At 35.5% G+C, this 24,645-nt stretch overlaps 1 protein-coding gene and 1 pseudogene across 3 annotated transcripts in view; both read left to right on the forward strand.

Annotated features, from left to right (window-relative positions):
* Positions 1-24,645, forward strand: part of GRID2 (glutamate ionotropic receptor delta type subunit 2) — a 1,526,424-nt gene that overhangs the window by 454,969 nt on the left and 1,046,810 nt on the right. The window lies entirely within an intron of this gene.
* LOC139030314 (U2 spliceosomal RNA) lies at positions 464-616 on the forward strand (annotated as a pseudogene).

The following is a 24,645-nucleotide window of genomic DNA, read 5'->3' on the forward strand; positions in this document are numbered from 1 at the left end:
ATACAGAAGAGTAGAGGGCCATAGATTTAGCTCAAGGGCCACTAACACTTAAAATTGATTGATTGGAGGAAGAAAAGCCAAGACGTGTCACTCATAAGAAGCAACCATTGAGGCAGAATGAAAACCTGAAGGCTGTTGTTTTCTGGAAGCCAAAAAGCTATATTTTTAGAAGGAGAAGGTAGTCAAGTGCTGCTGAAAAGTTGAATACATTGATAGAAATGATTAACCATTGGATTTAAGCAGCATAGAGGTCTGTGTTGACCTTTGCAACAAAATTTTAGTGGGGATAGTGAGGTAAATTTCCAACATGAAAGAGCTTGAAAAGAAACAGGGCACATGTGCTACAGAGTTGGGGTGTTGGGATCAAATAGAATTGACTGATGTTGATACCATTGTTTTATTTATTTTTTCCTGTGAATGGAATTAGATAAGCCAAGAGAAACATTGTATCAAGAGAAGATGTATCACTTCTTGGCCTTTTGGCTAAGATCAAGTGTAGTATCTGTTCTTATCAGCTTAAAAGAGAAGATGTAAAGGAAAAAAGATTAAAAATAATGCAAAGATGAACACTGATAATATGAGATAGAGAACAGTTAAGTGCAGGAGCTAAGGCCTTGAGTAGATCAGAAATGTTGGGATACAGAGTACATGTACATCAGATGCTTTTAGATGAGTACATGAATACTTGCAATCAACAAGGAGGTCAGTTAAGAACTTATCAGTTCAGTTCAGTTGCTCAGTTGTGTCTGGCTCTTGCAACCCCATGGATTGCAGCACACCAGGCTTCCCTGTCCATCACCAGCTCCCAGAGCTTACTCAAACTCATGTCCATTGAGTTGGTGATGCCATCCAGCCATCTCATCCTCTGTCATGCCCTTCTTCTCCCGCCTTCAATCTATTCCAGCATCAGGGTCTTTTTCAATAGTCAGTTCTTTGCATCAGCTGGCCAAAGTATTGGAGCTTCAGCTTCATCGTCAGTCCTTCCAATAAATATTCAGGACTTATTTCCATTAGGATTGACTGGTTAGATCTCCTTGCAGTCCAAGGGACTCTCAAGAGTCTTCTCCAACACCACAGTTCAAAAGCATCAATTCTTCAGTGCTCAGTTTTCTTTATAGTCCAACTCTCACATCCGTACACGAATGTTGGAAAAAACATAGCTATGACTAGACAGACCTTTGCTGGCAGAGTAATTTCTCTGCTTTTTAATATGTTATCTAGGTTGGTCATAGCTTTTCTTCCAAGGAGGAAGTGTCTTAAACTTATTTAATAAAAATTAAGAACTTGTAAATGTAGGAAGAATGGCAGAACTGGTGTTGGGAAAGAGATCTGTTCTCTTTATTACTTCTCTGTTTTTCAAAGTATATGTCAGAATTGTTAGCTGAGAATAGAGGAAAATGAGTTAGAGGCTTGAAGAGCGAGATCTCAAATAATTATCTCAGGGCATATAAGTGAATAGTAACTGAGCTGGAGAGCTGCAGCATACATCAGTGCTTCTTTTCTTTTGGTTGAGATTGTGTTCTGTGTTTATTTGGAAATTCACAATATATATTATACACATATATATAATGTGTACTATAATCACAACTGATTATATACACACACACACACACACACACACATACACACACACACACATACACACACACACACATATCTATAGTGAGTTTCCAAGTGTGTGTGTGTATGTATATATATATATATATATATATATATATATATATATATATATAGTTAAAACATCTATAGTTTAAGTCTTGTTAAATAAATTTTGATGTGAATCCCCAGATAGCCTATTAGTTAACAAGTGTGATCTTTTAAGACAATAGGTCTGACTTTAACAGGATAAATTCCTTAATCCTAAAAGCTTCAAGTTCTTTATGTACTCAGTAGGGGTGATTTAATTTAAGAATTTTAAAATTTTAATTCCTTTGAATTACAGCCTGTAAACAGGTCTACCAAGAAAAGAAAATATTTTGATTGTCTGCTCTAGTGACAGAATTCTAGAAAACACATGGAATTATTGGGAAAGGTCAGTTGGCTATACTAGTTAGAGAGAAGATCATATCTTAAAATGTCATTCCTTTATCTATTCATAAACAAACAGGTAGTGATCTTTCAGTGGAGATCAGTAAGATCTCCAATAAATCTGGACTTTCAAATGTGCATCAGCTTTTCTTTATGACATTACCTCGACAAACTTTTTATATATGCCCTATATTTTTGTCAGACTGGCCTTGTTTCTCTGACAGGTCCCACTTCATAATTATTTGCCTGCTTTTTCTAATAATGTTCCTTATACCTTAATATCACCCCCTCATTTCCTCAAGTTAAAATCCTATTTATATTTATAGTCCTAAATGGATATAGTATTTTCCCAATACTTTCCCACATGCAGATGACCTCCTCCTTTCTATATATTTATGGGTTTTGATTTTGTCTTATATGTCTTTAAATAAGTGCTAAACAGGGTTGAGTATATTAATTGATATATATGGTATTTGATGTTAAGAGTAATATAAGAGTAATATTAAATATATTCTATATGTGTAATATCTATGCTGCTAAGCTTCTTGAGAGAGGAACTTATATTAAAGGCTTGGATTCCTCTGCCAATAGGGACTTGAACATTATAGGTGTTTAATTAATATTTGAAGAAGCAAGTGTTATGAATGCCACACAGATCTCTCTTCAGGACTGAACAATTTCATCTCCTAACTAGTGTCTAGCCAAAAACTGTCAGCCCTTTTTGGAAAATGCTTCGGCTGAGCTAACACTCATTTAGGGCAGTTTCCACACCCAGTGACTGATAAACATGGAACTGATAGACACAATGGGAAAAGAAGAGGGACAAATTGAGTGAGTAGCATTGATGTATATAAACTACTGTGTGTAAAACAGATTGTTAGTGGAAAACTGCCGTATGGCACAGGGAGCTCAGCCTGGTGCTCTGTGAGGGCCTGGAGCTGGGGAGGAGGGGGAGGGAGCCTCAAGGAGGGGATGTATGTATACTTAGAGCTGATTCATGTGGTTGTATGGCAGAAACCAACACAGCATGGTAGAACAATTCTTCAGTTAAAAACAGATGTTAAGAAAAAAAAAAACGCAAAGCCCCTTTGCCCCACCCAGGACGACTTTCCTAGTCCACCCTAGCCTCAAGTCTTCCTGAAGGTTGGCCAAGGGCCTGTGACCGCACGACAGCTTCACCTGCGGCTCCCTCCATCCCTGTCCCTTCTCCTGTGCGCCCCACGTTGACTGTCCTCATAAGTCTTCCACATTCACATCTTCATTTCACTATTTCCTAGGGAACCCCAACCTGTGGCAGCCAGGAAGAAATGTTGCAAATTAAAAAGCACATTTTTGTGTTATGCAGTTTTTCAAACTTTTGATTCATGTCAGCTACTAGGAAATAGCATTTTTGAGCTTAATTTGTTCTTAAAATATACAGATAGCTGTGAGTACACTTGGTCATGAGGGTCTAGATGATCAAGTTTTGTTGTGACTAACATTCATTAAAAAGACAGGTTATTACACTAATAGGATGCAATAGGTTTTAGGTTTCATGAGGCTGCCGCTGCTAAGTCACATCAGTCGTGCCCAACTCTGTGCGACCCCATAGACGGCAGCCCACCAGGCTCCTCCGTCCATGGGATTCTCCAGGCAAGAGTACTGGAGTGGGTTGCCATTGCCTTCTCCGTTCATGATGCTAGGCCGTTAGTTGTATGAAGAAGTGGTAAAATTGTCCTTACTAATTAAATCTACTATGTGGGAACTCTATAAGGAACTCTATTTCATATATTGAATTAATGCCCATTTTAACTTTATTTAATACTCTATCTGTTGCTTTTTATCCAGACTGTGATCACTGCAAGCCTTAGTGAGGAAAAAACCACATTTTTGTTTTTTTTAATAATCAGTTTTCTATCTTATGCTGGACTGTACATGCTAAAGAAATTTCTCATTATTTCCTAGTTTTTATATTATAAATTATGATTGACTATTCTTGTGTGGATTTTTGTAGTAGGTAATACTGATTAGAGTAGGATGTTACCAACCACCTATTTATGCTATTTCACTTTATTTTCAGATTTTCAGTCTGTACTCTGGTTTCTTTATAGCTTTATTTAGTCACATATAGGAAGAGTAATCGAGAGCTTCTAGATATAGTATTCATGAGAATAGTAGAGAATTCACATGGGATCTATCCCACAGCCTCGGGGTTACTGAGGTCAAAAGTGACCAAATTTTTGTGTCCAAGTGCCACTAAAATGCAGACTGTAAAGTCTGTCATGCTGCGTATCTTGACCCTGTTCTGTGTCACTGGTCCTCGAAGTGTGGGGGATGCTACTGGGCAAGTGCTTTTATGGCAACTACAGGGTCACAGGAAAGCTCTTATGAAACATGAACAGACTGACTCCTCCCCTCCTGCCCCTCCCCCTCCTCTTCTATCAAGAGTGCACACTGGTGACGAAAGATCAGATACAGCTAGGAACTGAAATTAGTCACTTCCTCAGCCAAGGGTTCTAAGAAAGTGTCTTGTCATTGAAATCAAGAATATGCCAAATTCCTGACTTTTCCTTGGAGAAATGAAGTTGCATTTATATAATAAAGGCTATATAACAAATGCTAAGTTTTAACAGTGCTTCTATGGTGCTGTCCAGGCTGAGATGATCACTAATCTCTTACTCTGATTAAAAACATTAAAGCCTTGTTATAATGAATATACATATATCTTACCTTTTTTCTAAATAGAATGAGCTTTAATATAGATTCAAATGAATATTTTTAAATAGAGTAGAACCTTTAATCTGTCACTTTATCCTAATTCCATTTCCTTGTTAAAATGAAGAAAAGTATTTTATTATAACTATTTATTTTAGAAATTCAGCTGATCAAAATTGACCTCTTTAGTATTTTTACATAAACTTCTTTGCTCATCTGTGTATAGATTTTCATAGCTCAACATCAGAAGATGAAATATGAAATCATAAATCATAGTGATTTCCTACTTATGCTTTTCTCCTCAAAAAGTCATATTCAGGTTCTCTATTTTTGCTCACAACATACCCCCACTTCCTTGATATCCATTCATATTTGTTGAATGAATGAGGACTTTATAAAGAAGTAGACACGAGAGAGAATACTTAAATTGCAGTGCATCTCAGTATGATTGCTATTTACTTCCTGATGCCTTATGGTCTTTTTTTAAGCAAGAATAACATGTGCAGATCATGCCTGGTTTCTAAGCCTTGCTCTTCTCTGTTTCTTCCCAGTTCTGAACATGATCTTACTGTCTCCATGTCTTTTCTCACACACCATTTCTCTTTTTTTAAAGAGTGTTAATACGTTCACTAAACTCCAGTATTCTTGGGCTTTCCTTGTGGCTCAGCTGGTAAAGAATCCACCTACAATGCGGGAGACCTGGGTTTGATCCCTGGGTTGGGAAGATCCCTGGAGAAGGGAAAGGCTTCCCAATCCGGTATTCTGGCCTGGAGAATTTCATGGACTGTATAGTCCTCGGGGCTGCAAAGAGTTGGACACAACTGAACAACTTTCACTTTCACAGTGTTATTGAAGTGTTGTGTTATGTAAGTATGGGCTGGTGGGTGCTTCTAGCTGAACAATACTATCAGTAGAATTTGAGTGTATATAAAATTACAGTATCTCTTCCTCCCTTAAACCTAAGTGGGTTATTAGAAAGAGTCAGCTTTTATTTTAGGTGTTATAGTAATCTATAACCTATACTGAACTAGAGTGAACTTTGTAATGATATTGTATTCATGTATTAAAAAGTGTTTATGTAAGTTCTAGTCATTGTTGTTCTAAATGTGTAATTAATGGTAGAAGAAAGAAAATAAATACATGACAGAAAGAAGGAAGAAAAGGAAGGAAGTCAGTGAGTGGTAGGTACTATGAAAAATAAGACAGAAAAGGAAATTTAATGAAGCAGTGTGATATGTATGCTGTGATTTTGGAATAGTCACAGAAGATACTTTGGTTTTCTTTCTTGCTTGCTTGCTTTCTTTTTTTAATGAGTAGAGGGAGTTAGCCATAGGATTATTGAAGGGATAGTTTTTTTTAAGAGAAGGATTAGCAAATGCAAATACCCTGAGGCAGGAGAATGCTTTTATTTAAGGACTAGAAATGGTTTAGTGGGGGGTCCCAGCACAGAGAGTGAAAAGTAAAATTGATATTGTTCTTACTTAAAAAAAAAAGATTAGAGGCATTAAGTTTAGTATTATAGAGTGAACATGTCAGAGAATGAGGCTCCTAGATCTTTCTCCCCAGTATCATCTGCACATGGCAGTTCCTCAAAGGCTGAAATGGATGCTTGTGCTCCAGCCCTCATGTCCATTTTCTAGTCTTTCCTTTAAAGATTCTTTGTGGAATTTATACCTGACAATTTACCACCACATCTTTGGTCAAAATTGAGTCCCATGTTTTTGCATAGCTGCAGGGAGGCTAGAAATATATATATTCATTCTTTAACCTGGACCTTCATTTGCCTGGTCAAAAATTAAAAAGAAACAAACAAAAAACAAGGTTTTTAAGTTGTTATTTTACTGAATGGCTAGAAAGCATTTCAAATTGAAACTATATTTAAATAACCATGTTCAAGCTCAATATGTTAGAGTTTAATCTTTGGATGTTAAGGATATGAATAGGCCAGTGCTCCCAAATTCAGAATACAGATCCTCTCTCATCCTTTTTTAATAGCTCATATTTTCTTTCTGGCCCTACCATGTCATACACATCATTCTTGCAAATTTTGGAGCCACATATACTTCTTCAAAGGAGCCTTCTCAAGCCACAGATTAAATCATTACACCATGTATTACCCCCTAATTAATATCTATATTTTCCATTTACAAACAACACAATTTGTATTTTTATACGTATATAAGAATTTTGCTAGTATTTGTACTTCTTATTAGGATCTAAGAAACTTGAATGTGATCCATGTCTACAATGCCCGTCATTGTATTCTTGAGTACTAGCACAATATCTAGATGTGATCACTAGTCTTTTCTTGAATAAATGAACATTTGAATAAATGAATTCACATAGTAATGGTAGTAGAACTCAAACCAAAGGTATTGGATTTAAAGGTCTTAATGCTAAAGCCTAGGAGACTGGAAATTTCCTGGAATTATTTTAATGAATATATCAAATCTATTAGAATAATTTATTCATAATACATGTTGCTTGTTTATGTGTAAAGACCATCAAAATAGCACATTACCTCTTTATAATACTTTTGAAAAATTTGTGAGCCTGGTAAGCTACAAAGTAGCAAAACTGATGTTATTTTATAGACCTAAATAATCATTCTTGTGTTAATTAGAAAATATTAAGTAGTCTTTTGAAAAAAAGTACTTCCTCATACTTTCAGTCTTATACTGATTTTGTTATAGTTTTAAGTTTATATACATATATAATCTATATCTATATATATATATAATGACAATATAAAAATAAAGATAGTGTCAGTCATCAGTATACATGTCTTTCTTTTTTAGAGATTTAAGAAGTTATCGAGTAATGAAGACTAATTTCAGAGGAAGGTCACAAACATAAAAGCAAATTACTTGGACAAATTTGAGCATTATTTTTCATTAAAAATCAATAACCAAGCTCATTTTTGCAGGCATTGTTATAAATACATGTTATGAGTAAGAATAAACAGAATTTATTTGGAAGTTTTCATTGATCTTTAAGAACTGATGCTACTGTTAATGAAGCAGAGACCTTTTCTGGTGTGTAAGGCAGAATATTTTTTTGGAGTTCTGTCAACCATGCAGATAGTTGATAACTTCTCACAGTCAGCCTGACACTTTTAGGTGGAGGTTTACTGTAGCATACAAGAAACAGTGGCCTGTGATACAGCCAAATGACTGCTAAAATGATATGAAAAGAGATTTCGACTGCTTATGGCACTACTAATGTACCTGAAAGTTTAAAAGTACATCTTAGTAGTTGTGCAAGGATCCAGATAGAAAGACTAGAGCCCTCACTTTATCCACATCAGCTCTTAGCACAGAAAGGCACCTCCTGATTGCTATAATCACTTGCAGTGGAAGCTCAAGAGATGTACAAGATTACTTTATTTTCAATTTAACCTTGACCCTGTGTTTGATCCTTGCCTCTCTGCTAAAATTTAGATTTGGTGGGATTCAAGAGAGAAATTTTATTTTCATATGCACTTCTGTAGATACTGACCTAGAAAGATACTACCATTATATGCATAAGTGATCCAATTTGCATGTGGATTCTCTCTCACTGAAAGCATGAGCAAAATTTGACTGGTGAGCTCCAAGAGATAGGTTTCGTTGCCTACTGTCAATGCAGGTAATCCTCTGATTTATAGAGGTACTTTTTCCAAGAAAATCTATTGTAAGTTAAAATAACATTAGTCAAATTAAATTCTCCTCAGGAGAAATAATGACAAAGAGGATTCTTTTTGAAGGTCTGATGGTCAAATTCTTACAGATAAGAAGATACTGTCTCTGAGGATTGGGATTTTACCAATAAATTAGGTGAATGGAATGATGTATCTGTACAGAACAAGATTTTCTATAAGTCATATGTATAATTTAATGATTAATGCATTGATAATCATAGAAAAATGTGTTCACTATGATTAACAATAATCATTGTGCACCAAAGCCATGGTTCTATATATTGCAATGTTTCTGAATAGTTGCTAACCCTAAAAGGATAACTTTATATTATCAAAAGTGATATCTATTAATCTGGTTAAAACATTTATTTCAAAGTTAGTTTTAGGTGTAGAATATTAGCTGAGAGTTAAATAGGATAGAACCAAGTTTGTATCTCATATCTATTAATTAGTAGATGAGACCCCAAGTGATATACTGAGATTCTTTAAGTCTGGTTGCCAGTTGTCTCCAGTATTCATTCTCTTATTCATTTTTGGTGGTTATTCACCTTCTTCTGGACCTAGGGAAATTCATATGACTTACGTTATGGCCAGTGGGGATTGAGAAGAAGTGATGTAGGCACATTCTGGATCTTACCCTTTTAAAGTACCTCCTTGTCCTCCACTGCTCTTACATCCTTCCGATGGACTGCAGTGTGGACATAATTATATTGAAGAGCTCGCTTCAGCCACACCAGTAAAGACAACACCCTAAGAATGACAGAACCAGTAGGTAGAAGGAATCTGGGTTCCTGCTGATCTGTGGAACAAGGGTGCACTCCTTACCTGACTGTAGCTCTGGAATGAGAAACTTCTATCTTATTCAAGCCATTGTATGTTTGTGTCTCTGTATCACAGCAGCTTTGCTTAGAGCCAGACAGTGGTGACTTTGCCGAAGGGATTAGACTCCCCAAAGCTTCAGTTTTATAATTCATAAAATTGAAATAGTAGTAGTACCTATTCATAATGTTTACTTTGAAGATAAAATAGTTACTGTATAAAAACTATTTAAAATAGCATTTTGGACATAGTTAACATTCAATAAGTATTGGATGTTTATTTTGAATCTTTGAGTTATTAGTTTAACTTTATTCTGTACTTAAAAAATTTTTTAAAGTGAAGTGAAATATTTTTATCTTACTAAACCATAATGAGGAATACTGAAAAAAAAATTATTGTAAAGAACACACATAATTTCAATGCTGTGAAATCCAGTAGTTTTTATTTTTAACTACAAAACATTTTCAAGGCAATTCCTGTGATTATATTTTTGACGTTTTTGAGAAATTAGTACAGACTTCTGTTGTCCTAGTGTTGTATGTGTGTGCACGTGTGCATAGATGTGTTTCACATTACAAACTTTCCTCTAGTACATCAAGTTCACAGGCACTCCTTGGCCTTTGAAAAATATTCCTTTTGGTTTCCAGAACTGCCATTCCATCAGGACTGGCAGTAATATGTTATCTTAATGCCACATGATTATCCTATACTGTGGCTGACTTTTACACTTCACTCACTTTTATTAAAAAAACAAAACAAAACACACACACATTTTCATAGCTTCTGCTTGAATGCACAATATTTTCCAAATCCTTTAGCATGGTACTGAAAATACTTTTCAGTTTAGCAACTAATTAATTATAAGCATGGCAGTGTGCTAAGTTGCTTCAGTTGTGTCTGACTCTTTATGATCCTATGAACTGTAGCCCACCAGGCTCCTCTGTCTGTGGAATTCTTCAGGCAAGGATACTGGAGTGGGTTGCCATGCCCTCCTCCAGGGGATCTTCCCGACCCAAGGATTAAACCCATGCCTCTTATGTCTCCTGCATTGGCAGGTGGGTTCTTAGCACTAGCGTCACCTGGAAAGCCTGATTAATTTACAGTGAATATTTATTCTGGTTTGCATTTTCTTAGTGCATTACATCCATGATGACCATTTTTCTGTATTCTTTAAGAATCACTCTTCTCTACCTTATGTCACATTTTATTTTCAAAGCGCATTCTTTAAAATAGTACTCTTGACAAACAGTCCATGTAAACTACAGTCTGCTATCAAGAAAAAAGTATGGAATACTTTGGGTTATGTTCCTTTTTTGGAGACAGTCAATGTGCATTAGCTATTATAGGTTCTGAATAGCTCCAGAAAAACAAAATATGATTTAGTTTAACCCATTTTCTTCAATTATATCACTGAGATGCTTTCTTTATAAAGAATCTATTAATCTCAGAGCACTGGTTTTGTGGATCCCACTTTGAGAAACCCTTACACAAAAGCTGGCAATCACTAGAATCACAAGATTATCCCTGCCTCATCACCACCGACACAATCACTCCCTTATCTCTGTGCTGTTAGAGCACTCTTACTTCATTGTGCTTCCACACTCTTTAAACTTCTTATGGATGTGTCATCCTTATATTGATTGTGAGCACATTTAAATTAGTACTGTGTTTTCTCTTCCTGCTGTCGCTGTCCATTGCCTAATTTAGCATATATGGTGGGTAATTAGTAACTTTTTCCTATATTCCATACTTTCTATTTGAGTGGAAGCATAATATTTTAAAGAAGAAAAAGTATATTAAGACTTAACCAAATAAATATTATCTTTCAAATGGTCTAAGCTGTTGCTTGTCCATATAATTCCACCATTAGTTACAATAGTTATGGAACTCTATTAGACTCTCCATGGTTCAGTTTCAGAGAATGATATCAATTTATCTGTTTTAAACAAAAAAGGATTTTAGGACAGGTTACTAAATGCCTTGGTAGATTTGAAGAAACTGGTTGAGCTGTCAACAATGAATCACAAAGCCACCCCACTGAACCAAACTCCCCAATGAAGTTAATGCTTCTTTTTTGATTAGGAGCCATTGGATTGAGAACCGCTCCATAGGATCGTGATACTATACTCCAGAAACTGCCATGCTTTATTACTACTGTTTATTCTGAATTCAGAGCTATTTATTCTGGATTCAGAACTGTTTGAGACATAATTCAGAAATTACCATACTTCAATCTGACAGGTGTAACCCCTCTTTTACCAACAGATGGCTGGACACTGGAAATTAGGTTCATGCTTAGTTAATACTGCTAAAAGTAAAAAAAAAAAAAAGATGCTTTTTTTTAATTTTTAATTTTTTTTCATTTATTTTTATTAGTTGGAGGCTAATTACTTTACAATATTGTAGTGGTTTTTGCCATGCATTGACATGAATCAGCCATGGATTTACATGTGTTCCCCATCCCGATCCCCACTCCCACCTCCCTCCCCATCCCATCCCTCTGGGTCTTCCCAGTGCACCAGCCCTGAGCACTTGTCTCATGCATCCAACCTGGGCTGGTGATCTGTTTCACCCTTGATAGTATACTTGTTTCAATGCTATTCTCTCAGAACATCCCACCCTCGCCTTCTCCCACAGAGTCCCAAAGTCTATTCTGTACATCTGTGTCTCTTTTTCTGCTTTTGCATATAGGGTTATCATTACCATCTTTTTAGATTCCATATATATGTGTTAGTATACTGTAATGGTCTTTATCTTTCTGGTTTAATGCACTCTGTATAATGGGCTCCAGTTTCATCCATCTCATTAGAACTGATTCAAATGAATTCTTTTTAATAGCTGAGTAATATTCCATGGTGTATATGTACCACAGCTTCCTTATCCATTCGTCTGCTGATGGGCATCTAGGTTGCTTCTGTATCCTGGCAATTATAAACAGTGCTGCGGTGAACATTGGGGTGCATGTGCTCTTTCAGATCTGGTTTCCTCGTGGGTCATATGGCAGTTCTATTTCCAGTTTTTTAAGAAATCTCCACACTGTTCTCCATAGTGGCTGTACTAGTTTGCATTCTCACCAGCAGTATAAGAGGGTTCCCTTTTCTCCACACCCTCTCCAGCATTTATTGCTTGTAGACTTTTGGATAGCAGCCATTCTGACTGGCATGTAATGGTACCATATTGAGGTTTTGATTTGCATTTCTCTGATAATGAGTGATATTGAGCAACCTTCCATGTGTTTGTTAGCCATCTGTATGTCTTCTTTGGAGAAATGCCTGTTGAGTTCTTTGGCCCATTTTTTGATTGGGTCATTTATTTTTCTGGAATTGAGCTGCAGGAGTTGCTTGTATATTTTTGAGATTAAACCTTTGTCTGTTTCTTCATTTGCTATTATTTTCTCCCAATCTGAGGGCTGTCTTTTCACCTTGCTTATAGTTTCCTCTGTTGTGCAAAAGCGTTTAAGTTTCATTAGGTCCCGTTTGTTTATTTTTGCTTTTATTTCCAATATTCTGGGAGGTGGGTCATAGAGGATCCTGCTGTGATTTATGTCAGAGAGTGTTTTGCCTATGTTCTCCTCTAGGAGTTTTATAGTTTCTGGTCTTACATTTAGATCTTTAATCCATTTTGAGTTTATTTTTGTGTATGGTGTTAGAAAGTGTTCTAGTTTCATTCTTTTACAAGTGGTTGACCAGTTTTAAAGAGGTTGTCTTTTTTCCATTGTATATTCTTGCCTCCTTTGTCAATGATAAAGTGTCTGTAGGTACATGGATTTATCTCTGGGCTTTCTATTCTGTTCCATTGATATATATTTCTGTCTTTGTGCCAGTACCATACTGTCTTGATGACTGTGGCTTTGTAGTAGAGCCTGAAGTCAGGCAGGTTGATTCCTCCAATTCCATTCTTCTTTCTCAAGATTGCTTTGGCTATTTGAGGTTTTTTGTATTTCCATACAAATTGTGAAATTATTTGTTCTAGTTCTGTGAAAAATACTGTTGGTAGTTTGATAGGGATTGCATTGAATCTATAGATTACTTTGGGTAGTATAGTCATTTTCACAATATTGATTCTTCCAATCCATGAGCATGGTATGTTTCTCCATCTATTTGTGTCCTCTTTGATTTCTTTCATTAGTGTTTTATAGTTTTCTATGTATAGGTCTTTCATTTCTTTAGGTAGATATACTGCTAAGTATTTTATGCTTTTTGTTGCAATGGTGAATGGTATTGTTTCCTTAATTTCTCTTTCTGTTTTCTCATTGTTAGTGTATAGGAATACAAGGGATTTCTGTGTGTTAATTTTGTATCCTGCAACTTTACTATATTCACTGATTAGCTCTAGTAATTTTCTGGTAAAATCTTTAGGGTTTTCTATGTAGAGGATCATGTTGTCTGCAAACAGTGAGAGTTTTACTTCTTCTTTTCCTATCTGGATTCCTTTTATTTCTTTTTGTGCTCTGATTGCTGTGGCCAACACTTCCAAAACTATGTTGAATAATAGTGGTGAGAGTGGGCACCCTTGTCTTGTTCCTGACAAAAAAGATGCTTTTGTGACCATGTTTGGAAGTAAAAATAAAGGCAAAGTCTCTGTCTCACTTTCTCCTTCCAAAGCTTCTTTGATTCTATCTGATTGGAGGAAAATAACTGTCATCTAAAGCTCTAGCAGCTAGGGAATGTAGCAAATGAAACATTTCCCTTGCCAACCTCTACTGAACAAAAAGACACACAGAAAGAAGGTGAAATGGGTGTTGGAGGCAGTCCAGTGTCTAGCAACTGTACCTGTACATCTCATTGTCATTTACGTGTAATACTCTCTATTGTTCTAATACTTTACCTTTCTGTTTACCCCTCTGTACTTTATTTCCTGTCAATTCTCTTTTTCTCCCTGCAGTCAATGTAGCTTGAGTCAACAGAATTTTCTACCTCCACCTGTATAAAGGAATTTTATACAAGAAAGGAAGAGAAGCAGTTGAATGTTTATCTAAAATTGTCACATGGTAGGTAAACTAAGAACATTTCATTAAAGTATAACATTGTCTTAGCTGCAATACTGGATTTATTCATAAATAATACTTTTTTCCCCAACTCTGCATTGTTGGTATTAATCTTAATTTAACTAAGAGCAAAACTGAGGCACTCTGGAAAATTACTTATCAAAGATTATGCATCCTGTAAGTTTGAGGCCTGTAGTCTCTTCATAATATGGTGTAGCAATTTGAAGCAAATTGAACTCCATTTCCCCATGTTTCACCTGGAAAATAAAAGTAGAGCTTTTAAATTATAGCACAGTGTGCAAAGCCCATATTACTATTTCTGTCATGGGACCTGTTTTATGGTGAGCAGCATAGTCTCACTGATGCATGCACATCAGTTCTTACCTTATTGAAAGGTGATGCTACATTCCCTGAACCTCAGCATCCACTGCAGCTGTTGCTTTAATCTCCAAGGCTTCATATTGTTGGTTAATTTACATGCTCTGTCAAGTCATGCCAGAAAAACCACTTACTCATTAATTCAGCACAAAGGAAGTTTATATGAGCTGCAGGCGGAATATGCCTTTATTTTTATTCACTTGTGTCACCTTTACTTGTTAAATATCCATTCTATATGATAAAAATCTAATCACATGAAATGAGTGCCAGTACAATCTGTAATATTATGAATCTGCTTCCATATGTTTCTGAATTACACTGAACACCAAGAAGTATGGACATTGAACTGTGGATATTTAACTGCTTTGTAATTCTCTTTGAAATGCCATTCTGGGGTCAATTGAAAGAATAATGTAGAAATGTCTTTTGAAACATCAAATCTATTTCACAGATTATATTATAGTTACCTGTGTTACTAAGATTTGGAATTCATTTAACAAGCCCATTTATGTATTTTTTATTTTATCTTTTCATTTATATATTTTCAATTATGGACCCTATGCTCATAATGTAGTAAGACATTCAAAAATTTTATACAAAAATAAAATAAACATCTCTTCATTTTATTTTTTTATTTTTTAGCACCTAAAGCACTTTGTGTTGGAGTATAACCAATTATCAGTGTTGTGATAGTTTCAGGTGAATAATGAAGGGACTCAGCCACATAGACATATGTATACATTGTCCCCCTAACCCCCCTCATACAGAATGGCAAATAACATTGAGCAGAGTTCCATGTACTATACAATAGGTTTCTATTGGTTATCCATTTAAAATATAGCATTGTGTACATGACCTTCCCAAAGTCCTTAACTATCCTTTCCCCTCAGCAACTGTGAGTTCCTTTTCTAAGTCTGTGATTCTCTATTCTGTAAGTTCATTTCCATAATTTCTTTTTAGATTCCACATGTAAGGGATGTTATATGATATTTTTCCCTTTCTGTCTGGTTTCCTTCACTCAGTATGAGACTCTCTAGGTCCATCCATGTGCTGCAAATGGCCTTATTTCATTCTTTTTGATGGCTGAGTAATATTCCACTGTATATAATATATGTGTGTGTGTGTGTACACATATAATACCACATCTTCTTTATCCATCCATCTGGTGATGGACATTTAGGTTGTTTACAATGGCCAGTGTTCTCTACTATCTCCTTGAGTTTGTGAAAATTCATGTCCCTTGGGTCAGCAGTGCTATCTAACCAGCTCCTAATTATTTTAATTTTTATTTAATATATCTATTTTAAAGAAGTCACAGTGACATTATTATCCATTTAGTAATTATTGAGGAATACAAAAATTACAAATCCAGTTTTAGAGGGTAAAATATAAGGTATGATTTAGAGCTTACATATGATGATAAACAAAATCATCTTAACTATACATGTAGTTGCACAAGCATTTTTTTTTTAATTTATAAGTTCTGCAATGTGTCTTATACTTTGAAGCTCTGAAATAACTACACTAAACAGGAAAGTCATGAAGTCTGGACTCTGAATTTATAAGCAAGCAATGGGGAGATATATTAAATATAATGAATGTAACTGTTAATTCTAATTGTGTTAAGTGTTGTGAAGAGGCTATACAAGAGCTATAAGAACATGTAAGTGACCTGGACCCAGCCCAGTCAAGGCAGAGGTAGAAGTAATCACATAAGCTTCTATTTAATCTCTGACAAAATAATAAGCAAGAGTTAATCAAGATAATCAGAATGAGGACAGGGAGAGAAAGGGTGATGCCATTGGTGGAAAAGCATTATAAAAATAAGCAGAATGATTGAGGCTCCATAAAATGTTGACATCTCAAGGTCCTGGGAGAAGAGACTGGCAGGTCCTTACAAGGTATATTGATGATTTTGAAAAAAACTCACCTGTGAACCTTTTTGTGAACCAGAGATCAAATTGCTAACATCTGATGGATCATCAAAAAAGCAAGAGAGTTCCAGAAAAACATGTACTTCTGATTTATTAACTATGCCAAAGCCTTTGACTGTGTGGATGACAACAAAGTGTGGAAAATTCTTCAAAGTTCTTCAAGAAAATTCTTTCAAAATTCTTCTGAAAATTCTTCTTCAGACCACCTGACCTGCCTCCTAAGAAATCTGTATGCAGGTCAAGAAGCAAAAGTTAGAACTGGACATGGAACAGCAGACTGGTTCCAGATCGAGAAAGGAGTATGTCAAGGCTGTATATTGTCACCCTGCTTGTTTAACTTATATGCAGATTACATCATGAGAAACGCTGGGCTGGATGAAGCACAAGCTGAGCTGGAATCAAGATTTCTGGGAGATATATTAATAACCTCAGATATACAGATGACACCACCCTTATGTCAGAAATGGAAGAGGAACTAAAGAGTCTCTTGATGAAAGTGAAAGTAGAGAGTAAAAACGTTGGCTTAAAAACCAACATTCAGAAAACTAAGATCATGGCATCTGGTCCCATCACTTCATGGCAAACAGATGGAGGAACAGTGGAAATAGAGACAGACAATTTTGGGGGCTCCAACATCACTGCAGATGATGACTGAAACCATGAAATTAAAAGACACTTGCTCATTGGGACAAAAGTTATGACCAACCTAGACAGCATATTAAAAAGCAGAGACATTAGTTTGCCAGCAAAGGTCTGTCTAGTCAAAGCTTTGGTTTTTCCAGTAGTCATGTATGGATGTTAGAGTTGGACTATAAAGAAAGCTGAGCACTGAAGAATTGATGCTTTTGAACTGTGGTGTTGGAGGAGACTCTTGGGAGTCCCTTGGAATGCAAGGAGATCAAACCAGTCTATTCTAAAGGAAATCAGTGCTGAATATTCATTGGAAGAACTGATGCAGAAGCTGAAACTCCACTGATTGGCCATCTGATGCAAAGAACTGATGCTGAGCAAGATTGAAGGCAAGAGGAGAAGGAGATGACAGGATGAGATGGTTGGATGGTATCACCAACTCAATGGACATGAGTTGGAGTAAACTCTGGGATTTGGTGATGGACAGAGAAGCCTGGCGTGCTGCAGTCCATGGGGATGCAAAAAGTGGGACATTACTGAGTGACTGAATTGAAGTGAACTGAATTGAGTGTACTGTATTTGCACAGAACTGTGGCATCATTTGTAGTGAATGCTACTGTGATACCCCTTATTTGTAATGTTCACTGACAATCAAACTGGAATTGTCCCAAACACAAAATAAACAGAAATTATCCCATATATAAAATAGGAATTAAAGAATGCATTGTTTCTCAGGGTATACACATTTCTTCCACAATTTTTCAGAATACTCTAGTGTTGTCTGGTCCTGTCAGAAATTCTTATTCGAAAATATCAAGTAAGTCAGTTTCCTGATCTGCTTATTATGTAGAGATAAGCATTGGTTATTTCATATTCATTCTAGTTTGTGTGGAGATTGAGTTTGGGAAGAACAATCTTACCTGTAAGGCTGTGAAAAATTTTCTTTCTCAATCCCTCCAAGATCAGTATTATCCTGATCTTTATCACATTTTGGTAAACCCTGAATTCTCATTAGAGTCAGAATTACTGAACTCTCTTTTTCAAATTACTCAGAATATTTAGGAATTCTTTCAGCATGGGATCTCAAATTTCAGTGTGAGTTTTGATTCTGTTTCCTAAGTTAGAGTTTAGTAATCTGTCTTTTTGGCAATACCTGGGGCAGTTATTTTGCAGGAGATTTATAGACTTGCACTTTGATCATTTCTTTAAAAGCAAAAGGTTTGGTCAAGAAAAAAAGTTTCCTGTTCTCAGAAAGACCACCAGGTGTGTGCAGGTAAATTGAGCCTCAGGTTGCTGCTACTGCTGCTAAGTCGCTTCAGTCGTGTCCGACTCTGTGCGACCCCATTGATGGCAGCCCACCAGGCTCTGCCATCCCTGGGATTCTCCAGGCAAGAACACTGGAGTGGGTTGCCATTTCCTTCTCCAATGCATGAAAGTGAAAAGTGAAAGTGAAATCACTTCAGTCATGTCTGACTCTTAGTGACCCCATGGACTGCAGCCTACCAGGCTCCTCCATCCCTGGGATTTTCCAGGCAAGAGTACTGGAGTGGGGTGCCGTTGCCTTCTCCGGAGCCTCAGGTTAATCATCTCTAAATTTGTTAGTATATGTATATACCTTTCCAGAGCGTTTTGCCTAAAGTGGATGTCCTGATATAGCAAACTAAAAATGTAAGTTCCCACAGTTCATCCTAATTATAACTAAAAACTTCTTTCTTTTCTCTATATATCTTTTTTCTATATATTCTTTTTATATCCTTCAGATGCACTCAAGCCTTTTCAGTATACATGAGCCCAGAGTACTGGCCTGTGACTTGTCTCTGCAAACCAAAGTTAGCTGGCATACAGCGAGGAGCAAACTACTTAGACTACCTGCAGGGTTCTGATAACTTTTATTCTTTTCTCTAATTAGAATTTTTTCACATTAAAATCTTGGACCAGCAAAGAGGTCTGTTTTAATTGTCAGATCAATCACTGGCCTCAACACATGGAGTCCTCCGTCAGAATTGTCAGCCTCCACACTGTTCATTTCTTGTGTCTAAGTCCAAAAATAATTGATGTCCACTGCAAAAACAGAATTCATTTTTTATATCTACTGATGTCATTAGTCATAATGGATATTTGTTAATGTATGCACTATGTTTAAGAAATGAGTAACTTTAAGAATGAGTAACTCAAGGTAAATTGTCACACTGAGATAATTTAAGATAATTAGTCTCTGTCATGCTGTAGGAATGCCATATATCCCTTAAAAATAAATAAGATATGTTTTTAGAATCTCAGATTAAAGTTTTATTCCTTTTAGATTGGCTGAGAGAGAAGTAACTTATATGTGTGTGCTTATGTGTATGTGTACTTCATATTTTATCACCATAAAGATTAGCTTTCAAAATGCATTTTAAGAGTACTATGTGTGATGTAGGTAGAATCTTTATAAAGTAAATAATTTCTGTGTTATATGGGTCCTCTTATTCCTACAAACTATTGATGTGCTGATACAAGAAGATCAATCACTGTATTGTGTGTTTTAGGTCAAACCATGAGCATCAAAATTATAGACTATATCATGATACATTTGCTTATTGTTACTCAAAGAATCTCCCATATTTCTTTGCCTTTAATGCATGAATTAAATGATTAATGTGAAATACATACTTCCCACAGACACACTACTTTCTCCTAACATCCACATGGATGGGTAGAAGGGTAAAAGTATGGGTATATGTGTGTTCTAGAAGAACATTGCATTATTACTGTATATTAGAACTTGTTGGTTTCAACTAGAATTTATTATTGCTGGTTTTTAATTTTTATAATTAAAAATCTGCTAAAAACTACCTAGGAAAAAATGTGCTAGCAAGGACATTTTAGCACTTCATGTTGAAATATTGCCTCATCCTTCTGTAAGAATTATTCTTTTTACTTTTATAAAAATACAATAAAAAGAAAGGGGCTCTGCTATGTACATGTGGAGAAAAAAGCAAAACTTTATGATGTTAACATGAAAAATGAACCTAACTCACTCTGGAAGTATATAAATTAGGGTAGAATATTAGTATATTACTGAAAAGAACTAAAGGAAAGCTTTTTCTGGGTCCTGTATACTTTAATTATGGAAGACATCTGGGAAGAATATATGTGAAATGATCTCAAATTCTGAGTGAGGAATTAATATGTAAAATATTTTCATCACATAATTAAGAAAATGTTTGCAATAAGTGAAAATTTGGCTCAAACAATAATGTAAAAATATGGAATAGATAGCTCAGTCTGGAAGTGTGTTCTGCACTGACTGAAGTGTTTATATAAAGACTAGATATGTCTCTATCACAGATATTGAAAAAAAGATTTCTGGATTGTATGGGTGATTCCTAAAAATTGTGTTGAAATATTTTTAATTACTGAGGTTCTGTGGTTCTCAGCATTTATCACATTTGCCAGTACAGTCTTGACTTCATTTCTTTACGTATTTGACCTAGATATTTAAGAAATACTAAATACCTAAATTTTTTTGTTATTGTCTATCCCTGTTGTCTAAGTTCAGATACTCATTATGTTTTAATTTTTGCTAATTTTTCTCACATTTTGCTAATGTGAGAATCCCAAATTATTTACCCTGTCTGTACGTATTTCTCATTCAAGTCCAAGTCTGCTTAAAATTTGTCAGTGTCTCCCTATATGTTGAAAAGGGAAATAATAGATCATGAACACAGTGTGTAAGGATCTGATACTACTTTTCTTGTTTACATTTATTTTTATAGAGGATTTTACAGACTGAATTGTGCCCTTCAAAACTTGCATACTGAAGCCCCAAGCCCCAATGTGACCATGTTTGGGATATAGCTTTTAAAGGGATACTTAAGGTTAAATGACATCATAAAAGCAGGGTTTTATCCCTAAGGACATGCACACTTTTCAGAAGAGGGAGAGAAACCAGGGATGTATATGCACAGAGAAAAGGCCGTATGAGGACAAAGCAAGAAGGAGGCCATCTGCAAGCCAAGGGGAGAGGTCTCAAGAGAAACCAAACCTTGATCTTGATTGGACTTCTAGCCTCTGGAACTGTGAGAAAATACATTTCCATTGTTTGAACCACCCAGTCTGTGATGTTTTATTGTGGCATCCCTGGAGACTATTACAAGGAGCCTATTTTATATTTTCTTTGAAAATACTTAGAGACAATTTTGTTGTTGTTCTCATGACACCAGGATGCTGCTGGAATCTATGGGGCAGAAGTAAAGTATGCTGCTAATATCCTAGAATTTCTAGAATAGTCCACATTCTTATTCCATCTGAAATGCCTTCCCCTCTAATCCACACCCTCATCCTAGTGTTGAATTGGACCATTCGGCTCATGTTCTCAATGATAAGTTTTTCATCACCTTAATAAAACAAAAACAAAACTTGCTCTTCACATCTACATTCATTAGTGTTCTATCTTTTTAAAAAATCTATGATTGCATTTTATTTATCAAATTTTCTTTGTCTTCCAATGTCTTTTATTCACAGTATCTGTGAATTTTTTTATAGTATGTTTCCACAGCTTGTTGAACCTTATGTCCCTTATCTTTCAAAGAAATTTATATGATTCAGTCTAGTATTTATCTAACTCTCTTGAACCTAATTATTATTTTGCACCACTGGGGAAAGCTGAGATATCATGGACATTCTGATTGAGTAGGTGCAGGGGGCCTAGTACCCTGTGTTTTTAATGATAATGTCAGATGATTGCAACAAACTGGCAAGTTTAAAAAACAAGAATTTTTTTTTTTTCAGTTCTAACGTACTAAATGCTATGCGTGCCTGGTACATATAATAGATTATTTATATAAGTAAACACGACATCTGACAGATCTGACAATCATAATTTTATAGAATTATGGAATGTTTAAGCTATATCATTTTAGTTGACAAATATGAAAATTGCAACATTGAGGATTTAAGACTTAATTATAGTCACAAAATTTTAAGAGGCCATCTTCCATCTGGTGCTTATTAAAGGTTTTTTGTGAAGGCATCATCACAATATCATAGAAATTTAAAGATAAGTATATCTTAAAGATATATGTAAATATTATCTATTCTAATAAAGAAAATCTATTCTGACCATATTGTAGGATATCATAATCCTCAGTGAATTGGTCAGCTATCCAGTTTATAATTGTGATACATGTACAAGAACTGTTACCCTTCTTTCCTATTGATTTCTCCTAAACTCTCTTCTGCTCACTCAGTGAACATGTTTATTTTATTGTATGTGTACAGTGTACTATTAAAACTTAAAATATTTGCATATCTTAATATGAAATTGTTAGTGATGCTTGGTAAAAAACTATAGTAGATTTCTGTTGGACTACAGAAGAACATTCTACTTATTATAAGTTAAAATAATAAACATGTGAGTAAGTGTGCATGTGTGTGTGTCTTAATTAGTGTCCTTTTTGGAATGATGTCAATGTTGAAGATTAGGTTACATTTGGATTCTTCTATTATATAAACCAAGCCATGTTTTTGGCTGAAATATGTTGCCTTCCTCATCTTTCATTTTCATAGTATCTTTATATTTAAATAACATTATGAATGTAAATGGATAAATTCTATATTTCCTCATTATACTCTATATCAATTAGGAAGCAGTCATGTGTTACCAACAAAAATTCAGTTGTGAGAGCTTAAATACAAGAGAGTTTATTCTCTTAGACTAAAAAAAGATATAGCAGTAAGTAATTCTAAACTGATAAAAACATCAGGAAACATGATATTTTATATGCTAAGTCATCCTTAGTGCATTTCTTCCATTCTCAAGGTTGAAGATGGCCTGGATTTTCAGCTATCACATCCTTTTTTTTAACAGGAAGTAAGCCCTGAGAGAAGGCCAAAAGGGCATCTGTCAGATATGTTTCCTCTCTTAATAAGCTCTTTGAAGCACCATAAGAACATCTACTTATATTATATTGGCCACTACTAGGGTGAAGAGAGGCTTCAGTCTTTTTGGTGGAGACATTGTCTTCCTCAGTAAAATCAGGCTGTTACTATGTAGATAAAAATACATACTGGCTAGTCAGCCATCAATCTTTGTAAATCTGTGCTTTATTATTATTTTTGTTTCCCTTTAGCTGTTTTCACCTTTTTTAAGGGAACATGTTCATAAGGTCTATTTTAAGATGTTTTAATCTTTGGTTATATACTGTACTTTTAACTCCAGCATATATTATTGAACACATTAAAATTAATGGAAAAAATGAACAAAATTCCATTTTTTTTCTGAAAAAGATCATGTAAAACTGAGGGTGATACATAGCAGAATCTATACATACAAATCAGTGAATATCATGCATAAATTCTTGTTTTTATATGTGTAAAATCTAAAACACAGCAATTTAGAAAGTGATTATCATTAGAGAACATAGGGGTAAATCATTGACCATAGTGTCAGATTATTTTTTTCAGTAGTCACAAGTATTCATTTTTGTTTGTTTTGTTTTTAGGAAGTTAATTGATTGTTGTACAAAAAGATGTACTTTAGTAATTAATTTTCCTAAATACAGTTTTCAAATGGACTGTGTATAATTTGATCACATATGACAGCTTCAGTTCAGTTCAGTTCAGTCGCTCAGCTGTGTTCGACTCTCTGTGACCCCATGAACTGCAGCATGCCAGGCCTCCCTGTCTATCACCATCTCCTGGAGTTTACCCGAACTCATGTCCATTGAGTCAGTGATGCCATCCAACCATCTCATCCTCTGTAGTCCCCTTCTCCTCCTGCCCTCAATCTTTCCCAGCATCAGGGTCTTTTCAAATGAGTCAGCTCTTCTCATCAGGTGGCCAAAGTATTAGAGTTTCAGCTTCAACATCAGTCCGTCCAATGAACACCCAGGACTGATCTCCTTTAGAATGGACTGGTTGGATCTTCTTGCAGTCCAAGGGACTCTCAAGAGTCTTCTCCAACAACACAGTTCAAAAGCATCAATTATTTGGCGCTCAGCTTTTCTTTATAGTCCAACTCTCACATCCATACATGACTGTGGGAAAAACCATAGCTTTGACTAGACAGATCTTTGTTGACTAAGTAATGTCTCTGCTTTTTAATATGCTGTCTAGGTTGGTCATAACTTTCCTTCCAAGGAGTAAGCATCTTTTAATTTCAGTTTGAAATGAAATGAATGAAGTCACTCAGTCGTGTCCGACTTTTTGCGACCCCATGGACTGTAGCCTACCAGGCTCCTCCATCCATGGGATTTTCCAGGCAAGAGTACTGGAGTGGGTTGCCATTTCCTTCTCCAGAGGATCTTCCCGTCCCAGGTATTGAACCCAGATTTCCCGCATTGCAGGCAGACACTTTACCATCTGAGCTACCAGGGAAGCCCTTTCTAAAAAGTCTTGACTCCTTTTCAAATGATGTTTAGAGTTATAACAAAGCATGATTTTTGATTCTATGAAGAATACAATTTTAAGTCTTAAGTTGTGAAAGCAAAAGGAAAAGCAGATAAAAGAGGCAA

The sequence above is a fragment of the Odocoileus virginianus genome, chromosome 21, assembly GCF_023699985.2.
Source record: "Odocoileus virginianus isolate 20LAN1187 ecotype Illinois chromosome 21, Ovbor_1.2, whole genome shotgun sequence".
NCBI classification, from domain to species: domain Eukaryota; kingdom Metazoa; phylum Chordata; class Mammalia; order Artiodactyla; family Cervidae; genus Odocoileus; species Odocoileus virginianus.